At 36.2% G+C, this 14,824-nt stretch overlaps 1 protein-coding gene across 26 annotated transcripts in view; it reads right to left on the bottom strand.

Annotated features, from left to right (window-relative positions):
• The window catches only part of LOC109102711 (neurexin-3b), a 332,713-nt gene that overhangs the window by 192,369 nt on the left and 125,520 nt on the right, over positions 1-14,824 (bottom strand). The window lies entirely within an intron of this gene.

Here is a 14,824-nt window from a genome sequence, read left to right as displayed (position 1 = left end):
AGACGCTCGCTGGCTGGAACCGGTTACTATCAGTGTGCGGTGACCAAATCTCTCAGCTTCTAGAACAGCTCTGGCCCAAATTATTTACCATCACTTTCCTTCAATGACTGCAATGATGCACTAACATCATTAAAATCCATAGCCGTGTAATACAGATCTGCTAGTCTGGTCAAATTGTTTATATATAGTTATTTGTATGGAACATTTACAGGTACGAAACATGCTTTTGTGTATGTCTGAGTAGATGCTGAAACTTCATTATACAGAATATATAGCCAGCATCTACAAGGTAAGCAGTATTATGGATTTACAACTAAAATATTTATGGATGCTTTATATCATATATATGTAGCAAGTCTAATGTTTTCATTCAGTAATAAAGAGCAGGCACTACCCTGCACAAACAGTTTAAATTATTGTTATTTGCACAACACTCTAATAGCCAATAACTGTTCATTTCAAAGACCATTTTAAACTTTTGATTACTGGGACCATTTATTAACTGGTTATTAACCAGCTCTTAACCAGAACTACATCAGTTTATAAAATACTGGAACCAAGTAATATTTATAATAACTGGATCCAATAATAGTTCCAGAACATTTGCATTCCTAGGGAAATATGAAGAAAACACTAATAGAAAATGTGCGATGCACCCATTGGAGCCTCCTTACACTTTGTGTCATGATGGTTGACACTGAATGTCTGCTGTGCACAAGAATCAACTATCAAACACAGAGCGTGCGATTCATGGTGTGTCACGATTAAAGTCTGTGAAAACACCTTCTGCACCACAGTGGAAATGAAAAGCCTCAAAGACAAATTAAACACAAGCTGTTCTGTTTTCATAATTATTTGACATGGCTTCCAAGTAAACAAGAAATGTTTTCTATCTATCTATCTAGTCATACTTTAGATAGAAAATGAAAGACGGCTTTCTACTGTACCTTAAATTTAGCCTCTGATTTGAACGCTCTGTTGGAAGGGGCGTCTCTGCCTCTGCGTCTCTGTAAGCATTAGATTTGCAACCTTTCCAAAAACATTCACTGCGTTTTTACTATTATAGCCACCAAAATTTACTAACTGTGAAAAGTGTAGATTATACAGTAGCTTTATATTTAGATCTACTTCTGTTGCATCAAAGGTTGTAGCCCTGCACTTTAGTCACATCCACAATGCAATGATCTCCTTATCGCATCGCAATTTCTGAAATCTCACAAATACTTGCATCATCACTAACACAGTGAAAATATGATGTAATTAAGAGACTCGTTGAGCAGTGTAAACTGTGTCATTGATTATAAGAGGAGTTTTGTTGAAAATGCAGAAATCAAATCAATGATAGATCATGCATATCTTGAATTTACTGCTCCAGTGATTCTATAAAAAAAAGAAAAAAAAAAATCTTTGCTAGAGTACTTGAAGTATGCGTCTGTGTGCGAGTGTGTAGTGACATCGCCAACTACTGGCCTGGCATGCAAAATACAGTGATTTTAGTTGTTTCAGAGAACTGGGTGAACAGGGATCATTTTGACAATGTCTATACCCAAAAATAAATAAGTGAATACATTTTTTAGTACATTACATTTAGTATGTGTAAAATGTACCCTAAAACAAACTCGACACATTGCACCAAATATTACATCAAACTAAGCTGTTATGTTATGACACAAAAATATCCATAACTGTTGAACTTGAAAGTTGCAGTTGCAGGACAAAATGATCTATACTTTGTCACCAGGGTTTGAAAAGACATTACAATGAGTAAATGATGGCAACATTTTCAAAAGTGTGAATTATTCCTTTAAAATTCAATCTTCTGCACGAGTTTTTTTAAACAAAAAAAGAAACAAAAAGAAAATAACTTTAAAAGATTTATTCTCTAAACCCTCACTCACAACTGCCTACAATTGAGCTGATAACATTGTAGATACTAGCTTCATTATTCTTCTTTGTTCACTTTTAGCGTCATGGAAAGTTTTTCTGAGTAGATGACAAGTGGAACAAAAGCTAAATGGCAGAGAATGAAGATGAGGCTTTTTGTTTGCAAATGTGCTGGCCTTGGCATTTTTCATTTCAGATAACTACATCTCTGCCCTTGATTCAAATAAGAAGCTCTGCTTTACAGCCCGTCTCTACTGCACTGATCTTACCACATTCGTCACCCTAGAATAAAGGGTCATCTTTTAAACTATTATTCATGTGCTCTACCTGAACAGTGGAGAGAAGATAAATGAGCATCCAAATATTGAGCTGTTAGCTGGATTTCGTTATTCTAGACTAGTGGTCTAGAATTTTTATTTTATTTATTTTTTTATTTTATGAAATATGATGACTTAAAGGGGTCATATCATGGAAAACAGTATCTGTCTTGCTCTTCTGAAATAAAAGAGTTTGATATACTATGCAGACATAATGGTCACAACACAAAGCTCCCACTTCTGTCCACCCAGACAAATTCTTAATAATGTTCCAATTCTGGAATCTGATTATCCGATAAGTGTTCCAAGAGTGCTCATATTTAGTCCAGTGCCACTGGGACTTTTTGCATCACTCCACTTATTTTTGTTTTCAGTATTTTTCAGTGGTCCTTTATGTTGGTTACAACATTATGCCAGTACTGTAGATGCCAAAAGGTCACATCTGCATCCGAAAAGGCATACTCTCTGAGTAGCAGTGCTGGGTTGGTTTCAGGTGTTTTTTTGTTTTTTTGTTATTAAAAATTAAATGATGGTGATTGTAAAGTAGTTAGCAAAATAATCTAGATTACACATATTAAGTAATATATTATTATTTTTTTTATTTTTTTTTATTTTTTTTTTTTTGATTACTTTTAGATTACTTTTGACTTAACCTGTTTATAACATAGGCTTGAATGGAGTTATTGTGTACCATATTGATTATAAAAAAAGGGGAAATAAAATATATCCCATTCTTTGTTATCAACAATATGAAATGGATTAAACTTTATCAGCAGGGTTTCTCAAACTGTATAAATTTAAAAAATGATAAAAAAAGAAATAAAAGGGTTGGATTAAATCAATAAATTGTGAATATTTTTCTGTCATTGTGTAAATAATATAGAATTTTGTAATCCACAAAAACATGCTTTTTGAATTTCAATCTCATAATAAAAAAAAAAAACACCATATAAGGGATATGGTTTTTCAAGCAAAGTCTTATTCACTAACCACTTATTAACCATTTTATATTTTAAAATCTTAAGTGTAGTCTAATGGAGTTTCTAAATTGCAGTGTTTGAGTGATGCTCTACAGTTTTAATAAAGTACAGCAGATCACAGCAGCCTGCTTTATTCCTCAGCACTCAGAACAGCCCTGAAAGATGGGGAATTGCACCGTTGCAAACTATTTTTGGGGGTCTGTTATCTAATTTGCATAATTGCTTTAGTGAATTGGGAACTAAAACAACTTACACAACAATGGAGACAAAACATGAAAATAAACACACAACCAACAGGTCCAATTTATTCTTAGTAATATGATTGAAATATGAATGATACCCACTTAAAGTAATCTATAGTGGTATTAAGGTTTAAGGTACAGTTATTAAAAACTGGCTCCTGTAATAGTAAACAACAGTACACATGGTCTCCTAATGATATGTGCTATAGCAGAATAATAAATCCGAATAATACGAGGGATTGCAAAGAAAGGATGGAAGAAGAAAGAGAGGAAGGGATGAAACTTTGCAGTGTCAGTGTGTATGTCTGCTAAGATCAGTGTCACAATGAAGGTCTTTATGGTATTTGGGTGTGGTTGGATGGTATTATGTATTTTTTTAAATGGGTGTTTTTTTGTGTGTGTGTGTGTGTGTGTGTGTGTGTGTGTGTGTGTGGAAGAGAGAGAGAGACTAGAGCTATTTTTATTTAGAAAATTAGATTTTTTTTTAAAGTTTACTTTAAGTTCCCTCTTCAAGCAATTCCAAAAGCATCACTTTTTCTAATGTGTCCCATAATAAATTTTAAAATGCATTCTCAATGATAATAAAGCAGTTAAGATGAAATTTGCATATTTCCATTGCCTAATCTACTAATTAAATGTATTATTTACGAGATTGTAGTGTTCAGTGTATGCTGTTCATTAATATAACACTCATTTGATGTCCTTATTTGCTATCAGAGCAGGGTAATAAATAACTGCACAAATTTAATCTGATATTACATAAACATATCTATATTACCTGAGGAAGGCAATTTCCCAGCATGCTGTTGTGATTAATTAAAGATGTGAATATATCTGTCATGTTAAATAAATTAAAGGAATGTTCCTGGTTAAATACAAAATAACTATTGACAGCAAACTAGGTGCACTGGAATTATTAATACTCAAAACTTAAATGATCCATTAATTTCTGCGAACCTCAGGATTTATTTTTAAAGGAACATTCTGGGTTAAATAAAACATAAAAAAACAGCATCTGTTGCTTGCTGTCAATTACCACAGAAAATAATTTCGACACATCACACTGTTTGTAAAAACAAAGAAAGCTACAATGGTGCTTGCCAAGTCGCCTCCAGAATGCTCAATAATGTAGATTAAGTTTTGTTCCCCGATCCCATTATTTTATCATGGTAGTAAAGCCATTTAGAAATATTGCAGTCAATCAGCCCGAATAGCCTGAAAAGTTTTTCAGTCATGTTCTGCCTACTTTTTAATCTAAAATATACTCTGTGTTCTCTCATTTTTATTTTTACATGTTTCAGGAGTTCACACTTACATATAATTAAATTAGAGAAATACAGAAAATACAGAAATACAGAAAAGGCTCCTGCGGGAGCGGACACTGCTGTGGTAGTGGGAAAGTGAGATGGGGCTCCTGCAAGAGCGGACACTGCCGCGGCAGTAGAGAAATACAGAAAAGGCTCCTGTGGGAGCAGCTACTAGAGACCTGGACGGAACAGATTTTTCAGTCCCGCTCCTGCAAGATTCTTTCCCACGCCCGCCCGCTCCCGCAGAAACCACTGTTATTTTTAACAGAAAAGCAAGCATGGGCTGCTGCGTGCATGGTTTGGCATGGCAGAATGCGAGCAGCGTGCTCCCTTTATTATCACTAAAAACTGACATCTCAGTTAATCGCAGTCTCATAAAGCTCTGACAACACAATAAATGTATCCACAATAAATTTTTCACAATGTCTACACTTCGTGTGTTAAAATGAGAGGATTCATGTGCACGCAATTTCAGCACTGCGGTGAGAAGATTGTAACTTAATAACCTCTGATTGGCCATTGTGTTCCAGATATCAACAGCTGAGTCTGTGATTGGCTGCACTGCTCAACCCCTTAAACACGTGTTATAAATAGAAACTATGCCTATTTTGCAATCATTTTAATGTTAATATTTGTTGTTGTTCTTTTTGCTTTTGTGCAACAGATAAATAAAAATTTATATGTTTTAGACACTTTATGTTTAGATCATTTCTATTTTGTGGGAGTCCCACGAATCATTTTATTCTCTCGCATCCTGCACACACACGTCTCTTCCTGCCTGCACCTGCACTCACCCATCAAGAGTTTTCCCGCACTGCACTCTGTTGTGTTGGGTCCCATGGGTCCCGCGGCACTCCCGCGGGAGTGAGGTTCTCTAGTGGCTACTGCTGCGGCAGTAGGGAAATACTGAAAAAGGCTCCTGCGGGAGCAGACACTCCTGTGGCAGTAGAGAAATACAGAAAACGCTCCTGCGGGAGCAGATACTGCTGCGGCAGTAAGGAAATAAAGAAAAGGCTCCTGCAGGAGCGGGCACTGCTGTGGCAGTGTGGGAATTAGGTAAGGCTCCCGCAGGAGCGGGCACTGCTGCGGCAGTGTGGGAATTAGGTAAGGCTATGGTGGGTCTGAAGTTTGAGTGAAGGGGAACATACTGACGTTAAAGGTGTCGGCCGATGAGTTCGGTGGGCTTCCTTGATGTGGAAGCAGTCCGATCAAATGTATCTCTTGAAAGCTTCTTACGACCAGCGACCGAGTGCTTTTATTGGCCGCTGGGAAAGACCTTTTTGTGCCACTGTGGTTGCCGCACCAATTCGGAATGAATGGCTGGAAAAGTTATCAGCTGGGATACCGAAAAGGAGCAGAACAGACTTCAGGTGCTTTTGAAATGAGAAACAAGTGACGGGGCGGTTGGAGGCGTCTGTAAAAAAGAGGTCGGATGGGAGTTTGGACTGTAATTTCCTGAGCTGGATGAAGGCTAGGAGGGCTTGGTATGATAGTATGAATGATTGGAGGTTGAAAACAAAATGGCCTTTACTGGTATAAAAGGGGATTTCGTCATTCAGCACCGCTAGAGCGAAGATAGTGGGGTGGATGTTTGGGTTGAAGCTAGATGTGATAGTGGGCTCAGAGCATCTGGGAAAACTGAAGAAAGCCAGGATGAACATGGCATCAAGAGTGCGGGTGGTGTGAATGAAATGGTAGCCTCAGTGGAGGGTGGAAATAAATTTAGTCAATATTTTTAAGGTTATGGGTTGCCTGATGTCTGGGCGGGTGGGATGGGCTCTTTGGATACCTTTGAGTAGGGAGGTCTGTGAAATGGGGTGAGCGTGAGGGTGAACCGTATAAGAGAAAAAAATTGGATTCCGCTTAGATAACCTTAACTGGAGCTGATTTGTAGGTTTTTGTTGATGTTGAAGTGAGAGATGAATGAGGTGATGGTGAGCAAGTAAAAGTTGGGGAAAAGCAGGTTGTAAGCGGATTGAAATGCTTTAAAGAATTTCCATGCTGTTAGATAAGATTGGAGGGTCCTAAGGGAGACAGCTTGTAGGACAGAATTGGGAGACGCTTTAAGGAGAGGTTTCAGTTGATTGTTTTATGGGAATATCAGCTATGAATAGGGAGGGACTAGGGTTGTGATGGTTCCGCCTCTGGTGTCAACAGTCTGTCAACAGGCATGCTCACACTTGGGATGGCTCCAGGAGTGGAAGAAAGAGGGGGAAAAAGAGGGAGAATGGTGGGCACTGGGGCCTGCACCATTAGAGGAGGCATGTTCACGCTTGAGACGGCTCTGGGAGCAGGAGTGGAAGAAAAGGATGGGAAGAGAGGCAGCCTCACGCTAGGGTTGGACGGTGGGGCTGCAGGCCATGGATAGGGTAGGGGAGTGTAGGGGGTTGGTAAGGAAAGGGCTTTGGATGGGTCTGCGCCACTAGCAGGGGCGTGCTCATGCTAGCATCTGCTACGGGAGCTGGAGGCCACTGAAAAGGAAAAAGGGGTAAGAAGTAGCAGGAGGAAAGTCTGAGATGCGATGGCCTGTGTTGCAGGCGGAAGCAGCTTCACGATTGCTTCACATGCTGTAGGGAGTCCTGAAGACCCTGTGCAGCCTGCACTGCTAGTGGAGGCAGCCTTACGCTAGCATTTGCTATGAGAGCTGTAAGCCACTGAACAAAAAAATGGTTATTAGTAGCATGAGGGAGTGGAAGAGATGTGGGCATGTGTTACAAATGAAGGCAGCATCACATTTGCTTCAGCTGCTGTTGCTGTAGGCCATGGGAAGGGGGTGGGGTTTGTGATGTCCTGAAGAGCCTGTGTAGCCTTCAGGAGAAACCCCCCTGCACTCCCCCCACTCACCATCATGGACAGTACTGTGACTGCAGTGGAGTCATTCAGGTTCCTGGGCAACACAATCTCTCAGGACATAAAGTGGGACACTCACATTGACATTTTGAAAAAGGCCCAGCAGAGGCTGTACTTCCTTCGCCAGCTGAGGAAGTTCAACCTGCCACAGGAGCTGCTGTAACAGTTCTACTCCGCCATCACTGAATCCGTCCTCTGCACTTCAATAACTGTCTGGTTCAGTTTAGCTACTGAATTTGACCTCAGAAGACTACAAAGGATAGTCCCGACTGCTGAGCGAATCATTGGTACAACCCTCCCTTCTCTCCAAGAACTGTACTCATACAGAGTGAGCAAAATCGCTGGCAAAATCACTTCCTCTTTGAACTGTTGCCATCTGGTCAACTCTACAGAGCTCTGATCACCAGAACGGCCAGGCACAGAAACAGTTTCTTCCCTCAGGCAATCCATCTCATGAACACTTGACAATAACTGTGTAACACACAACACTATTTATACACTCATACACTTATTTATCTAACACACATACTTAGTCTACACTTTAAATTTGCACATAATATACCTGTACATACAAAACTGTCTATTGTAATATACCTGCACATACAATTGTCAATTTGTATATTGTTATTCCTTACTTACTTGTTCTATTTTTTATTATTTTATTATTTGTGCTTTTGTTCTGTCGCTGTCATTCTGTTGCACTGCGGAAGCTTCTGTCACAAAAACAAATTCCTTGTATGTGTAAACATACCTGGCAATAAAGCTCATTCTGATTCTGATTCTGAAAGTCTAGTGATAACGAAGGTAGGACGTACTTGGTTATTTATAGGAGTTTTCTCTTGTGCTGATTGGATTAATTGTGTAATCACTAATGATGAACTGGCTGTGTTAATTATCTGTGCATGCTCCTCCCGAAATTTGTTTAGAAAACAACACTCTACAGTATATGCTAATGTTAAATCAATTTGAAGATATATTACATTTTCAGTTTTGCCTATCTAGGATGCCTATTTTCTCCCCTCGGAATGGAAATAGCTTATCTCATATATAATGTTGCAAGTCACAAAAAGTGGACTCTTTAAAGTGCAAAAGCAAAACCTATTTCTCTATATATGTGGGCTTTTCTTTATTACGCAAACACTCAATAGAGAAATTAGAAAATATTTTGAGAATGGCATCAGGAAATATTGTGAGCCAGAGGCCAGATAATCTATCACTGGTGTCACTTTATAATACTCATACACATCCCTAGTGCACAAATACTAACAGGTATTATATGCTATGTCATAAAGCCTAATATTCAAAACAACCCAATACATTGAACTGGAATTCTTCTCAAATTTTGTCTTGAGAACAATCTTTAGCAAAAAGATTAGAATATACATATTTTTTTCATTCATACGTTTTTTATTTTTATTTTATTTTACTTTTTTTATGAATCCAGTTCCAGATTTTAACTTACGTAATGAACACCACTGCTCAGTCTGTGCTACCTGCTATAGGCCAAGTCACAATATGTTCATTACCTGTTTTTACACGCTGACAAACAAAACCACACTACAACATTTTTGCAGACTCTTTTTCTATGAATTTACATGAAAACAATTTACATTTAAATGCATATTTCCGCACATTTTCAATTCAATGTTACATAACTTGTCTACTCTTTTCAGAACAAGTATACCCTGATCCCACTCTGACTATTTTATGAATACAGCTCTGGGGTACAATGAATAATCACAAGATAATTTCTGTATGAGAGTGTGTGTGTGTGTGTAACAGTTTTCTGTCTTGTGTTGGTGTATTTCTGTTTACATCACAGCTGTGTGTAATGATATATATTATAAACAAAATGTTATTAGAAAGGAATATAGAAAATCATATTTTATACTATACTTTTTGGTCTCTGTAAACTTTCTACTAAGAAAAGTCAGAATGTCTTTATATGGACTAAAGCCCAAAAAATTTAATTTTGATTTAATGGAGTGTGTCAATTCAGTCAGGTCTTGTGGCTTCAAAAACTGGTCTATGAGTACCATGTAAATCTGAGACATGACCCTTCATAAAGCCACGCTATCAACATACTGTAGCCAAACACTATATAAGCCCACAGCAAATGAACTTGGAACCTCAAAAGTAATACTACAGGGCCCTTGAACAAGAGAGGCTGCGGTGGTCAGAGAGGAGACGGGTGGGGGTTTGGCAGTAACATGTGACTGTGTGTTCTTGACTGCAGGTGGAATGGCGGAGACAGCAGCACAAGAGGCTTGTTAACAAATCTACCTACACACACGAACACACAAACACACACACACACACACACACACACACACACACACACACACACACACACACACACACACACACACACACACACACACACACACACACACATACACACACAGAGTGCTTCAAAAATAGAGTGCTCTTCAGGACTCAGGCAAGGTTAACAGGATGAGACAGCGTGCTCTCCCTCTGCAGCAAACCACTGCCCAAGAGATCCTTCTTTACATTTAGAAACTGACGCTTCTGTGCTTCATTATTGCAATGCATTTTTAATGCACCACCCACCACTACTGCTTTAGATTCCTGTGAATTTCTGTAAAAGCCTTTCATTTTAATCAAATTTCAATTAGCCAACCCAGTATGCTGTAATTTAAATATTCATTTTTTATTTTTTATTTTGAAGAATTCTAAATCTTCTGAAGCTGTAAGTATAGTGTACAACAGACCAGAATTTCAGCAGTTATTCACTGATTCTTCCTCTTTGCATTTTTTTTAGTCATGTGAGTTACAATATTAGCAACAACTTACTGGTTAGTGGTTGACATATACCGGGTTTTTTTGTTTGTTTGTTTTAAAGGTGACTCCAAATAGTCAAGGATTCGATGCTTCGATAGGAGGAGCCTTATTTGACTACATATGTTGGGGTCGATTCTACTAACAATATCACTGTTGTGTTTTTGCATTTTTGTTATTATGGTTGCTTTATTGTCTGATTTCACATAGAACTACTGGTTTTCTCCCAATGTTATATTAAGATAATGCCGTAAAGAAGAGTCTGAAAAGAAAGAAACTTTAAATAAATATTTTAAGGTGCGTGAATAAATCCACCCACCCCTATAGATGTTAAGTTTCACTTTCCATAATATGTGACCGACAGAGGAGCATCTTGACGGCAGGGATTTAAATCTTTAACAAGACTCAAACTGACACAGGCAGAGTGAAAGACTGGATTTTTTTCAATCAGGTAGGGTAAAAGTGATTTCAAAACATTTCAGCCGGTTTATATATACATATATATATTGTGTATTATTTATCTCGTATAAGATACATTTGGTTGAGTTGCACTGCAATAATGCGTTTCATTGTAGTACTAGGGTGATTATTTCTTCAGCGCCCAGCTCGAGCAGTACAAATAACAATGCAGAATATTAATAACTATGACTGGGACTGTCATATACATAACATTATAATGAGAACACTATTATGATAAAATGTAAATTTTTAGAGTTTAGTTGTCATGCTTCTGCAAGTTGTTGCGTGAAGAACGCGTCCACAAAAGGAGTTCTTTCCTAGCAGCGCAGACATATGGTGCTCGGGAGGTGACATGTTCGGTTCACTTAGTTTTGTTGTGGCCACGACAAACAAGAAAACATTTTTATCCATCCTACAGTCTTGTAAGTCCATTAACTGATTCTCTTTTCCCCATAATATTTGTATATTTTTATTATTATTATTATTACCAGCCTATTATTATTGGTTATATTTTTATTTTCATTTATATTCAATTTTCCCCTTCATTTCGATCTCTTTACTGAACGTTATGAATAATTTTGTAAATAATAGCCTACTGTAAATGCTCAACATGCCAAAAAAGCTTTGATTATGCTGATTGGAATTTTTGCTGGAATGCAGTTTATATTTAACATATACGTTTAACATTTAATTCTATTTCGGCTAATTAATAGACTGTAATTACAAATACTGTAGTGTTTTGTTGAGGAATTAATCATTCACGTAATTTCATTTGTAAATGAAAACACAACATACTCATTTATCATCACACATGAGCATAAATACAATCATAAATTCAAAGCTTTATTAGCATAATTGTCAGGCTTTATTTGCAAAATATATGGTAGGCTAGCAAATACTAGCATAATTATACAAAACGTTAACCAGGTAAAGCAATACACAAACTGAAAGGGGAAATAAGCATATATAACAATAAAAATAAAAATATAGGTCTAATAAGTTAATGTAATAATAATAATAATATACAAATATTAAATGTTAATAAAATGTTTTATACATATCTGATAATCCCGTGTTGCTATGGTAATGCAGGTTTGTTTACGCATTAAACTCTTGGCCACAAGAAAAATATGTTGTTCCCTCAACATAAAAGTCGTGGCCACGAGAAATCAATGTTGTTCCCTCAACAAAGTATCTAAAGGCCACAACATAAGGATGTGTTATTATCACTTTCCCACGAGATTTGTCATGGCCACGACAAAACTAAGTGAAATGAACATATCACCTCCCGGGCACCATACAAACACATTCATGTGCAATCAGGACATTTTGTGCAGATAGCCTATAAGTTGTAATATTAATGTTATGTTGTATAAATAATGAAGCGTAGTCTATATGAGATAAATGATGAGTTAAATCCCAATGATTAAAAACCTGCTATCATATGCTTCATTACTGGTCATCTACAGAGCATGCAGCTCAAAACAGAAATGCAGAACATTAATAACTACTGTCATATACATAACGTTATAATGACAGCACTATTGTAAAATTAAAATTCTTAGGGTTTCGCTGACATTTAGCTTTAACTATCTTTTAATCAAAACATAAAACATTATTTTTGCGAGGTGTCCGTTACACATTTTCCCTGTGTGTTAAGTCAGTAATTATGACTGTCGAATGTCTGACTTGACTCTTAGTAACGTATTTTGCCCTCCGCCCCAACATATTATTCAACTATTATTCGACTATCAAGCTTAGAAAATTCAGATTTGACTTTGTAAATCAGAGACACCCCTAGTTAGTTTGTTTTTCAATGTTTAGATCATGGCTTTCTAGTTTATTGCTATGTTTCACATTTTTTAAATATTGCACTGTTTTACCATTGTCAAGAACTTTACTTAAATCTCCATCATCCTAAAAATATTAACATATTAACATTTACATTTTTAAAATGATAATCTGAACTAATCATGAAATAATCATAAATTGTGCTAAATATAACTTAGTTATAGTTTGTCAAATTAAAAAAAATATTATTATTAAATTTTAACTTTTAAGATTTACAGATTTAGAGAGGAGGAGTAATATTTAGTTTTGTGTATTTAGAATAAATACAATTCTAGCTATGAAATTAGAATTAGCAAGAAAAAGACATTAGTGATTTTATTCCAAAACCACAGGATTTTAAAACATAATGAACATTATACATGGTGGTGCACATGGAGTTTCAGAATAATGACAATTACATAATTCTTCAATGACGTACAGTGTTGATCATTGTTAGTGGACAACTTAAACTAGTGTGGGTGTGAAAATGTGAAGTGGTTATTTTCTGAACATCTACAGAACTAAAACAAAACAAAACAAAACAAAAGACTACTATAGATGCTAACCTTTTACATACATTACTCCTGTGAATGTATTTTTATTTTTTAATATTACCTCAAGTTCAGAATTTTTTACAAGTCTGTTGTTTCCACAACAGACCCTGAACCATCTGCTAAACCTTGAAAAATCCTGGTAGAATAAAAAAAGGCAATCCACCCATGCTGCGTAAAGATTGCATCCCCCAATAGCCTGAGGAGCAGCTATCTACAAACTGTCATAAAAACTTAATGTGAGCTTGCTCCTAATTCTGAACACCTAGGAACATTTTCTTGCTCCAAGCCTTGTTCAATTTAACTTTCGGATCCTCCTGAGCGAACAGCGCAGACAGACAGTCACTAGAAGTGAAAGAGAAATCCTATTAAACCTCCCAAGAAATGTTACACAAGAACTATAAAATCGCCTCCACAGCTGTAAAGCAGAAACTGCTGTCCACTCAGTGTCTGTACATCCAAAGGCTCCTGGATTTTCTAGGCTGTCATTTCTGATATAAAATCCAAAAGCTTGTTGTTTTGAAGAAGCTGTTTTCAGTAAGACTGAGCCTTAATCCTCATTTGTTCTAAGATCTTACAGGTTTAACAGTGTGCTTTGCTTTTAGACAACTCTCTTCTTGAAAAATGAAACAATACTGACAATTTGACTCTCTATAACACTACAATAACCACCATTCTAGAGAGATAGTAGATGGCAAATATAGTGGCAAGCAAGATTTATGAGGTGTGAATTATGGGTGTTTGGGTGTGTCTGACTGGATTTAATAATAATAATAATAATAATAATAATAATAATAAAGATTACAATAAAATTACATACTTGGCTGTAACTGTATATAGATTTTACATGTTATTGTAAAATAACTTTTTTATTTTAGTATTTTTCTTTTCTAAATTTGATTAACAATTACCTATTGTGTAATGTAGAAGTTTATAAACTGACCATTAACAATGTTGGATACAATATACAAAATACAAAAAAATACAAAAGTTTTGTTTGTTTGTTTGTTTGTTTGTTTGTTTAATTCAAGCTGACAAATAAATAACAAATAACACTTCTTATTAGTGTTAAATACATTAAAGACATGTGTTACTTAAAGTGTAGCACTTAATCAGAATTTGTAGTGGCATCATAATTTATTAATTTTACCACATTAACATTTTTCTTTCATTGTTTTATTAACGTGTAGCAGCTTTTAAATAATCTGCATTGTATGAAGCCCTATATAACATATGTGACCTGACTTGACATACAGTTTGTCCGTAATGTGGTTGACAAATTCAACAATTTGTTAACAAGAATATTGCTTGAAAAGTGTTTTTGTGCTATTTATTTTCAAATAAATACACCGTTGTATATTTTGCAATAATACATTAAGACATTCATACATTTTTGTTGCCTGCATTAAAAAAAAAAAAAAAAAAAAGTTTTTGGGTCACTGCATACAGAGCAGTTTTTATGATATAAAGAAGTAAATACATATCATACAAAGAATGTTTCCATATATTCAAATATAACCTCCAACAGTTAAGTCATTAATCAGAGTCTTTGTCTGAAATTGCACCCAGTGGGACAGACATTTTGGCAGTGTCTGAAACCATAGT

This window comes from Cyprinus carpio, chromosome B20, assembly GCF_018340385.1.
Source record: "Cyprinus carpio isolate SPL01 chromosome B20, ASM1834038v1, whole genome shotgun sequence".
Classification (NCBI taxonomy): domain Eukaryota; kingdom Metazoa; phylum Chordata; class Actinopteri; order Cypriniformes; family Cyprinidae; genus Cyprinus; species Cyprinus carpio.
This window is presented reverse-complemented; position numbering and strand designations above follow the sequence as displayed.